General features: G+C 36.2%; 1 protein-coding gene across 3 annotated transcripts in view; it reads right to left on the reverse strand.

The window, feature by feature from the left end:
• Positions 1–12494, reverse strand: part of prkcab (protein kinase C, alpha, b) — a 201938-nt gene that overhangs the window by 146040 nt on the left and 43404 nt on the right. The window lies entirely within an intron of this gene.

Consider the following 12494-nt stretch of genomic DNA (forward strand, 5'->3'; position numbering starts at 1 on the left):
GTCTCAATCGTGTATTTATTGTCTTGAAAAGTGTTTATCTGGATGTATATCACAGAAATACATTATATTTTCAAGTATAATATAAAACCATTACTTTATATTGTAATAATATTTTTCTGTATGTTTCATATATCATGATGAGCTTGAGACATCACAGAAGGTTTTTTTCACAGCCTACCTGACTGAAATGCCTCATTAATATGCAAGTAATTTCAGCTCATTACTATGCAATTCTTTTGTCTTCTCAGGTGAGAATGGCCCATTATTCAGTGGTGATTCACGCCTCCACGCATACTGTGTTTCTTGGCAAAAAGTGTCTTACAAAAACTAAATCAATGTATTGTTTTATATGAAGGAGTAGGCAGCATAATTTTTACATAATTTTGAAGCAAAAACTCTAGTTTACAACCTCCAATACCCTAAAGTATTGTAAACACAGATTTACTATACTTTTTTTGGCCTTATTTCAGTGACTTAAGTTTTTTGTTTTTTCAATAACCACGCATAAATGTTATTCCTTCAAAAACACAAACATGTACATACATGTTCCTCACATATTATTGTAGCCTATTTTGTGCTGAATACAGTGTAATGACACTTTTTCCATTAATATGTTTATGAACAACTGAAAAAAGCACAAATGTCAGGACATGTCAAAACTTCTCCAGGCCCCAAATCAGCCTCAGACTCCAGAGGGTTAAATTTGTATTGTCAGTACCAATAACAATAGCTATTTTCATTGAATTTGTTGTCGATAAGGATACAATAGCTATTTTCATTGTATTTATATAGTCGATACCAATAGCTATTTTCATTGAATTTGTATTCTCGATACCAATACAATACCATTTTTCATTGAATTTGCATTGTCGATACCGATACCAATCGCTATTTTCATTGAATTTGTATTGTCGATACCAATACAATACTGTTTTTTATTAAATTTGTATTGTCAATACCAATAACAATAGCTATTTTCATTGAATTTGTATTGTCGATACCAATACAATACTGTTTTTTATTAAATTTGTATTGTCAATACCAATAACAACAGCTATTTTCATTGAATTTGTATTGTCGATACCGATACAATACCGTTTTTTATTGAATTTGTATAGTTGATATGGATACCAATAGCTATTTTCACTGAATTTGTATTGACGATACTTAATTATGCCTGTTAAAATGTATTGTATGAGTTTCTGTTACTTTCACTGTTCATTATTCCATTTTATTTTATCTTTTGTTTAATGGCAAAGTGCATGTCTAGAGCTTCTCCAGAACAGTAATCACATGTTATTTCCTGTAATAGTACAGGGAACTACTTGTTATACAGTAATCATGCAACAATTAATGTTTAACTTCTATAAGATTTAGCTTTAATCCAAATGAAGCATATGCTGAGTAAGCAAACGGTAAAAAAGTTAATACCGTTAATAAAGTTGCATGCAGCAGAAGCACTCTCTCTTTCTCATGTAACATTAGAAAGTATGTGAATTGTTTTACTTTCTTTGCTACCTTCAAGGACTTTTTTTTTTTGAGAAAGTGCTTTGCTTGTGCTTCTGCGCCGTTGTGTGCTAAATCAGCGTGCTTTGTTTTAACACCTCCCACACAGCAGTTATACAGATGTGAATACTGAATTTATGTGTTTAATATTCTATTAATTCAATACATTTGCAGACATCCTTAATCTTTGACATCTCCATTCTGCTCTCTGTTTGTTCTGTTGTTTATTCAGTGTTCCTTTGTGTGGACAGAAACACTGTACACATGCTGTGTGGTATCATTTTTTGACATCAGAGCTTTTTATTGAGAACGGGCACATGAGCACATTCGGGCCCAATACGATGCCAGTAACAGTGAACCCTTCATTTAATCAAATATAAAATTTCCACAAATTGCTAATTTTTATGCAGCACTCTTGTCCATCTCAGACAGCGACTGAAGACAGTTCACTGGTGCAGTTTGCAAATTGTGCATACATAGAAGGCACTCTGTGTTCACTTTATTTCATGTATATCCAAAAATCTCCATAAGAAGATAAGACGCATGAGTCGTGTAGTCTATGAGTGTAGGATATGAGTCTGAAGTGGAAGAACTTGACCTTGACTAGTGTGGTGTTCGGGAGTCCACATAACTCTGGCTATAGAGTGTATGGTATTTATTAATTATAATATGACTTATAATCTTATTCTACCCCGTAAAACATCTGTACGTGACACGAACACAACAATATAAATTGATGACATGAAAGAAATCTCAAGTATTTTATGACAATTAATTGCCAGCAAAACTGTATAAAAGTTGACAGGCGTAACAGAAGGGATTTCTCATAGGGAGTGTATTCTTCCTCTTACATAAGATGCCCACGCCTTCCATTCCTCCATGGCTCTGCCCCAGTGAATACCCACCAGGTGGCACAGCGCACTACATCATTATGTGTCTGAGCCACCCGTACCAATCTCTGAGCTTAGCTGCTAAAATCTCTCGTAACATATCCAGATGATGGCTGCTGGGATAGAGGATCAGTCTTATGCTGAGGGCATGCTTAATACACACTGAAGCTTTATTAAAGAACACTAACATAAACAGACACACACACACACACACACACACAGTCAGATTACAGCAATACGCACACACTTCACCACAGGAGATGACAGTTTCATATACCATATAAACCTACTGCTATGGCATAAGTGTTTTTACATGTTATTATGTGTTTGTTTGGGTTTTCTATGGTTGTTACTTGCTAAGGTTTTCTGGGCGGTTACCAGTACGTTGTTATGTAGTTGCTAAGGTATTCTGGGTGGCTGCTAAAGCATGTATAATGATAATCTGTTTTAGTGTCTTTAGTGTAAGTCTTCTAAGCATGTTACTATGTGTTTTTTTTTTTTTCTGTGGTTGATGCTTGCTAAGATTTTCTGGGTGATTGCTAGGGTATTGCTATGCAGTTTCTAAGGTATTCTGGGTGGTTGCTAGGTGTTCTGGGTAGTTGCTAAGGAATTTGTAACATATTATATTTTAGTTTCTTTAGCGTAAGTGTTTTAAGCATGTTGCTATGTGTTTGTTTGGGTTTTCTGGGTGGTTGCCAGGGTGTTGCTATGCAGTTTCTAAGGTATTCTGGGTGGTTGCTAGATGTTCTGGGTAGTTGCTAGGGAATTTGTAAGATATTATGTTTTAGTTTCTTTAGCATAAGTGTTTTAAGCATGTTGTTATGTGTTTGTTTGGGTTTTCTGGGTGGTTGCCAGGGTGTTGCTATGCAGTTTCTAAGGTATTCTGGGTGGTTGCTAGATGTTCTGGGTAGTTGCTAGGGAATGTGTAAGATATTATGTTTTAGTTTCTTTAGCGTAAGTGTTTTAAGCATGTTGCTATGTGTTTGTTTGGGTTTTCTGGGTGGTTGCCAGGGTGTTGCTATGCAGTTTCTAAGGTATTCTGGGTGGTTGCTAGATGTTCTGGGTAGTTGCTAGGGAATTTGTAAGATATTATGTTTTAGTTTCTTTAGCATAAGTGTTTTAAGCATGTTGTTATGTGTTTTTTTAGGGTTTCTGGGTGGTTGTCAGGGTGTTCCTATGCAGTTTCTAAGGTATTCTGGGTGGTTTCTAGATGTTCTGGGTAGTTGCTAAAGAATTTGTAAGATGTTCTGTTTTAGTTTCTTTAGCGTAAGTGTTTTAAGCATGTTGCTATGTGTTTGTTTGGGTTTTATGGGAGGTTGCCAGGGTGTTGCTATGCAGTGCCTAGACTGTTCTGGGTGGTTGCTAGGGTGTTTTTAGTGGTTGTGCACAGGACCATCAGTTAAAATAGCCCACCCCCAAATCTGCAATGATATTTTATTCTATGGATATGGCTTCGGTCTGTCCTTTAATTTAAATATGTGGGATTTTTTCACCAAATTTTGAATTTTATTCAAGAAAGTCTGATAACTTAGTGAAGTTAAGTTATAGCACAGTGAAGTTGTAGCACAGATGGTGCAGGACAAGCTATTGGCAGTTATTGGTTATTGGTATAAGTTATAGCTCTATCAGCAATCGTAATATTGATGCATCCCTTAGCCATCATCACTAACAATAACCACATATGCTGAGCTGAAGGGAGACAAATTAGTAGATAGTTGAAGGCAAACATTGTGTGTGTGTGTGTGTGTGTGTGTGTGTGTGTGTGTGTGTGTGTGTGTGCGCGTGTGTGTGAGGGGTTAGAAAGGCTTATAAAGTATCTAAAACCATCTGTTCACTCAACATTCTTCAGCAAGGTCCCACATTTACTGTTCTTAGCATGCTATTAGGAGAGAGACCAGCGTACGGTGGACACGATTTTAACCACGGTCCACTGTTAGAAGAGTAAAAAACCCTTCCTATTCTTCCCTTCATTTCCTCTATTGTCAGAAGAATAATCACAAATTCCTAAATGTCCATAAGTGATACAGTACTTTTTAAAGCTTATAGCTCTCTGGAACACTTGACCCTGATTGGCTGAATTCTGTGACCAAATATTTTTGTATAATGGCCACAAAACTGTACTGTACATGGACTGTTATTTCAAATGCAACCATTGTGCAAGAGATCACACTTTTACATTAAGAAGGTACACCCGTTCATTTAAAACCCATCTGTGCTCAATTTCACCACTGTACAATAAATATCAGTGACTATGTGAGGCCTCACTGCTACAACAATAACAACAGATACGATCTATCCTGTGTGATGAAGAATCATCTTGTGGTACTTTGACAGGAAGTTGTTAGGAAGGCAAAAGCTGGAGACGTTATACAGAAATGCAAAAGCTCTGAATCTTGCAATCTTGCAAATGCAAGAGCTCTGGAGCTCCACAACGTCAAGGGTAACAAAAACAGCAAAACATGACCGAGCCACTGATAGGATCAGGCTGTCCAAAACGAACAAGAACACAGATGTCAGGGGGGAAAAAAGACCAAGAGACCACTGTCCAGACTTCAGCAATCTCGCTGGAAAGAAATTGCATTACCATCTCTGTTTTTTTAACTGAATACAATGTGCACAATGTAATTAATGCTGTAGTGTTTGTGGCCTTAACATCAATGATTAATCAATTAAATGACCATTAATTTTAATGACAACAGACATCCATTGTAGGAAAACGAAAGAATGCACTAAACTTCTAAAAAAATCCCTACACTACAAAAGGAGATTGAGCCTGATGAATCTCAACATCAGCTCCAGTGCTTGCACAGTGTACTCAGTGAGGGCTTGTGTTTTGTTCTCTGCTTTGTGAACAGCAGTTCTACACGTAGGCCACACAAATAATGTCACTTGACTTGCATTGTTAAGTGTCACCAAACCTGATATTGTGTTCTGTGGCTAGTCTCTCATTTTGTAGTAGCATTTAGCCAATGATCTTTGAGATATATTGAATGCTACGTGATGCTGGTATGTGCATGTTTAAGAGTATGAGTACCAATTGGACCAATGCAAAAGGGATGGCCTGCTGACCCTGGGCCAGTGTGAGAGAGTTTAGAGTCAGTCGACAGAACTGTCACTTGCCCTTTTTAGGTCAGTGCTGTGCTGCCACTCAGAATCTGACAGTACAGTTCATATGCCTGGTGAATTTAAACATTGTCATAAATTCTGACAATCTCTCAACAAGATAATGTTATCTAGCTGGCTAGCATATAAGAGTGTTTTATTAAGACTGTTAAAATAGTTTTGGAAGCATCAATAAGAATGTGTTGATAACTACAAACCAATCAGTAATGTTTGGCATTGTTGTCATTTTCCAGCGAAAGTGAGCTGTAACCATTAGAAAAACAAATGAGTTGTGTGTATCTGCATTCACTACAGATTCTGGCTCATTAAAACATTGTTTATTACACCGCCCATAAGTAAGGCCAACATTAAGTCAAGCCAGGAGTATACTAAAAGCCATCTGACAAACCTGAAAACTTCTGGAAGAAATGATGTGGTCTGATAAAAGCAAAATTGAGTTATCTGGCCTCATAGCAAATTGCTATGTTGGCACAGTCTAACTGCATATTACAACTTCTAGCAATCAACTAAGATTTTCCATCTACAGATTTTTAAGAACACTTAACAGAATATGTTTGTTGAAATGCAATTTGGTAAAGATGAATATATGAATCAAGTGAAAACACAGTTTAAGTGCCAGAGCCTGAACGCCATAAAGTGCACTGAAAGAAAAAGAAAAAAAAAACGGTGTGTTGGATTTACATGATTTGATCATGTACATCCAGGGCTTGACATTGACACCCGCCAACCCACCAAATGCAGGTAGATTTCAGCTTTGGCGGCTAAGACAGCCACTCCTACTAGCCACTTTGGCGGGTTGAATATAATTTCAGCCTACAGCCTAATCAAAGGTAACCAAGCTCGACGTGTCACAAAATTACAATCCGATCACAATTCGTTATCGATTAACTTGCAGTTAGTGAAGGCTGGAATTGTGGAATCACGCTGATTGACACACAAGAGATGCGCTCTCTGTAACGCGCGATCAGTTCTCCTTGCGCCTGAATAGTCAAATACACGCACACACAGATGTCAATGCCCATCGTGTAGAGTATCTTGCGTGAATACAGTCGGTTATGGCTTAAGTGGATGTAAACAGGTGGGTAAAAACTGGATCTGTGTCAGCATATTACATACATGCATTCAGCAGCCCAATTAAATACCTGTCTGTCATTAATAAATGTTAAATAAACCTCCTGTATCTGAAAACAAAAGTTTAGGCTATTTAATTTACTATTGTATTTGTAATTTGCTGATTTGCTTCTTTGTTATTGTTTATATAGCTTAACAAAAATAATGTATAAAATTATAAAATTTATCATATTATGGACATATTACCCACTCATTGCCCACCCATACATACCAGCTGATATACAATGTTGGCCTAGTCTTGATTTAGGTGGTCAATCTGCATTTGAAAGTTTGAAAGTGTTTTAAATCTAGCTAATCAAGTAAAATGAGTCATAATCAAGTAATTTTTAGCATGCCAAAGTCAACTTTAATCATATAAAATGTAATTTCCCAACAGCAAAATTGTGGCCAGTGAAAATGCTGAGTGGCTAGCACTTTGGAAAAACCACTAGCCACAGTGGCTGGTGTGCAAAAAAGTTAATGTCAAGCCCTGTGTACATCAGTTCCACATAAATCAATTAAACCCAATTAAACCCTTTTCTAGTCTTGCTCACAAACATAATTCTTTCACATAATTCATTTTTAAATAACCAAATTAAGTGGTCTCGAAGTGATCTTAATTTGTGTCAGATGACTGAATTATAAGATTATATTAGTACGATTCCCTAAAAGGATTTTAATATGGTTTCCTAACTGGATTAATCAATTCAATTTCTTATATTACTGTGTTTCATGACTAAATTACAAGATTGTATTAGCTAGCTATTCAAAATAATGTATCAGACCACAGCCAAATGCTCCACTCTTCTCCACAATGGTAACCCAGCGTGATTTAAATGGATCTAATAATTCCGACATTAAACTCTATTAAACATTATCAAGTCTCCCCCTTTTCTAGTCTTGCTCAAAAACACATAAAACAACACTTAATTTCAACATTTTTATTCTCCTCATTAAGTCCTAAGAACAGCATGCTGGGAACTACAGTTTCAGCAAAACTCATTTTCGAGTACTTGTTTGGTTCACATTCGCCCTAAATAATTTAATCTAGTCGAGATTTTAGAGAATTACGTTAATCGAAAGCAAAGAAACCAAGTTTAGAAGAGAAACACAATTTTATCATGTAGATTGCAGATAATATGATTGAGTAAATTAGACAATATGTGTTTTCCCATTTTTTCAGTGTGGATATTACTTCTTTGTAAGCATAATGCAAGACAAATCTGCACAGGAAAGAAGCAAAAGGCTACTAGGATATCTCAGTAAGCTTGTAAATTCTGAACACAAAGTGGTGCATGCAATAAAGCCTTCCTAAATATTCATCTCAAACATGGAGATTCACTACAATCACTATAACTCTGCTCACAGGCCTGCTGGAAATCCTGAGGGTTCGTCTGGAACAAAGATGAACAGTGCTGTCACTGACTCCTCCTTCTCCAACCTGATCTTACCACACTAGGGGATTAACACCTTTACTTCTGACCCACTTACAGACAAACCACCACAAACCACCTGAACCACCACAGACCACTTCCTCTACTGGCTGCTTCTCCTGAGCCTGGTCAAACCGCAAGATTTCACCAACTAAAGGCCGTCAACACATAGAGCAGGACATCATTTAAATGTAAAAGGAGTATTAACCTGCTCATAACCAGCCACCACTTCATTAACAGTGTAGTACAGCGATACAGTGCATTAGTCTCCACTATTATTGTTAAACAGCCAGGACAACCATTTCAAAGAGCATATGAGCATGTCCATAATATATGTATATTATAATATAATATACTTAATATTATTCTATCAATGTCAATTTTATCCAGAACAGATATACATAAATCTGGAAACATTTTATTTTGTTGGTTGTTGTCTGTATTATGGCACTTAAGAAATGAAATGTCCAGTAAGTGGTGCTAAAAGTTTAACACTTTATCGCATTTGAAAATAGCCAACCACCTTCACTAAACCTGACCTAACCGATAGTGTTAGCAAAAAGAAAGATTGAGATAAAAATGCATTTGTTGATTCAACCATGCCATTTTAGCTTGTTTCTACAAGTGTTCATAATTTGTTTTTCACAGGACTCATACCCAAGCGCTCCACATCACAATTGCAGTGTTGTACCAGGTGAGCTACTGATCAAGTTTACTAACTTATATATGGAGCTGGATATGTGATGCAAAAGTCAAAATGCAGTGCTGTCAAAATTAGCACAGCATCCGTTTTGGTCTGTCATATTTGGATAGCATTACATGATACATTCACGCTCTTATTCACACAAATGCATTTGTCTTTTTTTCTCCTGGTTTACTCTTTGTATTAATACGCATTAATTTATTGTAGTGACATTATGAACTACTGCCGGTCCTTTACGTTAAATATTTTGTCTATGTATTTGAAACATTTGAATGGACTGATAAAGGGAGTTGTAAAGTATTTTCGTTGAAGTACAATGTAATTTTGACCATAATAATGTACCAAATCAAAGTCGTATAAATATTGCAGTAGTGTAGAAAAATGTTATATATACATTTATAGGTAAAATCAAACTCCTTACCTCCTGTACCTATTCTGTGACGTCAAACAACTTCCCTGTGCAAAGGATCATGGGGGCCCGAAGTGTCCATCAGTTGTACCCTTCGAAGTCCTTCATTCCGAAGGGCCCTTTGAAGTGGCCAGTTTTGAGCGCTTCGGTTTGGAACGACCAAATTAACAAAAACGACCATTATTGTTTTCACTCCGAAGTGCCCTTCGGAGGGCGATATATCCCATATGGAACGCACCGATGGTTTGAACTCGCGCTACCTTCTTGCTCACCTAAAGTCCTTTGTTGAGAACTCTGAGTTTTTGCTCAACTGTGAGTATGGATTGACTTTATTCCTGATGTTGTGTTTGTCAAATAAGGTCATTAATGTTAGCTATTTGCTTTCTTTCTAGAAAGAACTTTTTTATGTCACGTGTGCCTTATCATGGTGTTCCTTGCGAGAGCACTTGATGGTTATTAGAAACCACGAATCCCAGTTTAACTCAAGCTGGTAGCAAGGCTACAGCACATGGCCTTAACCCACACGGCGCTGTGGACGTCTCAACAAACGGCGATGACTGTGATTATTTCTCTCATTGTGGATTATAGGATTTCAAACATTGCATCGCACTCAAATAACCTTGTGGATTTAAAGCTCATTTCATCCTTATCATCACTTCAACTCACCAAAAGACTGGGCATTCAAACCCTAAGATTACTTCATCTCATTGACTCATTTAAAAGAGACAAAGCTTGCTTTCGAGTTTATGCATTGACTTTGTGGCACATGTATATAAGCACTTGAGGGGAAAATAAAATATGTTTAAAAGATAGCTAGCCTCTGTTTTGTTTGACAACACTTCGAACGTCAACAGGAAGTTACTCCACCCAGGATCGCTTAGAGAACCTTTAAATGAGATAAATAACATCTTAAATGAACTTAAAGATTGAGAAAATGAGATGCGCATCAGATCTGTGTCATGTTCGGCAGCGGCAGCTCTTAAAGTCACAGCAGCCTTATAAACCAGCTGCTGTTATGTTTTTTATTAATGTTCATCAAAGAACAAAGGCAACAGAGAAAATTGTAGCTTTAATAAGGACTAATCTATATTTAATTAATAATTTATACAGCGAAGACTGTAAAGTGTTTGAAAACATTATTCAATTTCTGTATATTTCCTGTTAGACAGGTAATAATGCCAAAGGTAAGTATGACATTTATTATAATGGGTTTATGTGAAGATTGTTTTAAGTTCACTTAAATGAAAAGTTATTTTTTTAAAGCCTAATAAATGTTGAAATTGGTAGCTTTCAGTTACAATGTAATGCTGAATGTCTGTAATTAATGTTTTGTTTTTTGTTTTGTTTTAAATCAATTTCATAGAGACATCAGTACCAGTTTTAGTAATGCTGGCCTTCGTTCATAAAAAGATGCCATTAAACAAATATTTAAACTATACTGTCTTTAAGTTGTTTGAACATTAATTTGGAGAGTAACTGTGAAATTATTATGATAAACAAAATATTAAAAACTTAAATGTTAAAATGTTTTTAATCACTATTTACAGAAAATAATTGTGATTAATTTTTTAATCGATTGACAACACTAATTAGTTTACAAATCATGCACTATGTTTTGAGATCATAACATAGTATTGTGCAAAAAAACATGCAAACATAAATCTCTGTTAATCGATAATTAATAAAGGAACAATAATAAAGGTTTTTGGTGTTTTACTGCCTTGGTTCGAGTCCTGGCTGAGCCGCAAGGTGTTTCTCTGTGGTGTTTGCAAGTTCTTTCTGTGTTGAGTGTGTTTATGTGTTTATGTGTGTGTGTCTAGGGTGTTTCCCTGTCAACAACCCAAAATACTGGGATAAGTTCCAGCATCCCCATGACCCAAAGTTGAATGCAATACAAATATCAAATATTTATTTATTGGTATATTGGCTGAGTGATTAGATCAAGCTGCTGTTTGTTAGGTCTGTCAATCATCCATGCAGTTCAGAGTCATAAAAACACATTTAAGCACCATAAGTAATTAGACCACTTTCTTTCCTCATACTGTACATTTATGAATACATTTAACCTCAGCACACACTGTGACATCATGGCAGTCGTGATTGCTATGAGTACTGCCTCCCTTGTGATTAAACTCCACTAGACAATGATAAGCCATGTGCAGTGTTTTTTTCAACGGGCCATTATAGTTGAGCTTGTTTTGTTAAGTGAATCAGAGATGTGGCACACACAGGTCAACTAGCACTTTCTATGAGCCCATGAGTGCGAGCGCTGAGAGGAACTCCGCAGCATAATAGAGCTTGAGTTATCCAGACACATTAACCTTAAACACACGCTATTAGAGACGCTGTCCCACACCTGCCGTACTACACAGAAACACTGCATTACACATTCAATCACTCTCGCCTCTCCTACACAAAAATAACAACTTTTTTTTGACCAGGCAAATAACAATCTGTGACAATAAGGCCCTGCCAACACTCTCAACTGACTGGAACTGGTTCTTATGGGCAGAAAACAGCTGTTAGCTTAGTGTGATGGGTGGACATTGGACAGTGAGAGGAGAAAAGAGGCAAAGTGACCAAACTCCCTTTAAAAGCATGGTGGCCATGTTGGAAATTATTCAAATGCTTCCTTATTTCCAATCTGAATGGGGACAGACTACAATCTTTTCCATTCAAATTCATAGTGACCATCTATCAGTCTCCTAAAAGGACAAACCATGTGAAAAAGATGTAGACTTTTGCATGCTTTTAAAAAGAGTACTTATTATGAATATATTTAAGTTTCAAATTAATGTAATGTATTCTGACACATAACTGCATATTATTTACAATTAAATGAAAAAATGTTACAATCAAAATGTATATTAAATGGAATTTAAGAGTGTGTTTACCCACTTCAGTAGGACTAAAGTACACCTTTATATGAAATTTCATAATAACTTGAATTGTCTTTGAAATAAAGTGCATTTACAGTAAACTACATATACTTTAAAGCAGGGGTCTCAAACTCAAATTGGCTGGGGGCCGTTTCTGTGATTGACACCTCATAGGAGGGCCATTTTAATATTCAAGCACAAGAAAGCGCAAATTTTTTTTTCATTTACTTCAAATTTAATTTCTAAAATTTAGATCCGCTCTGATGGATAGATCCGTTTAGATCTGCTCTGACAGACAACAAAAAACTCTTAACCTGAAACTTCCTAGCTCTTCCAGCCAGATAGCGGAATTCCCTGTTTTTACTGATATTTCTATTTCTTATGCGTTCCATTTTTATTATCATGTATTTGGTTCTTCTTTATGTAAAGCACTTTGAATTA

This window comes from Megalobrama amblycephala, linkage group LG1, assembly GCF_018812025.1.
Source record: "Megalobrama amblycephala isolate DHTTF-2021 linkage group LG1, ASM1881202v1, whole genome shotgun sequence".
Taxonomy (NCBI): domain Eukaryota; kingdom Metazoa; phylum Chordata; class Actinopteri; order Cypriniformes; family Xenocyprididae; genus Megalobrama; species Megalobrama amblycephala.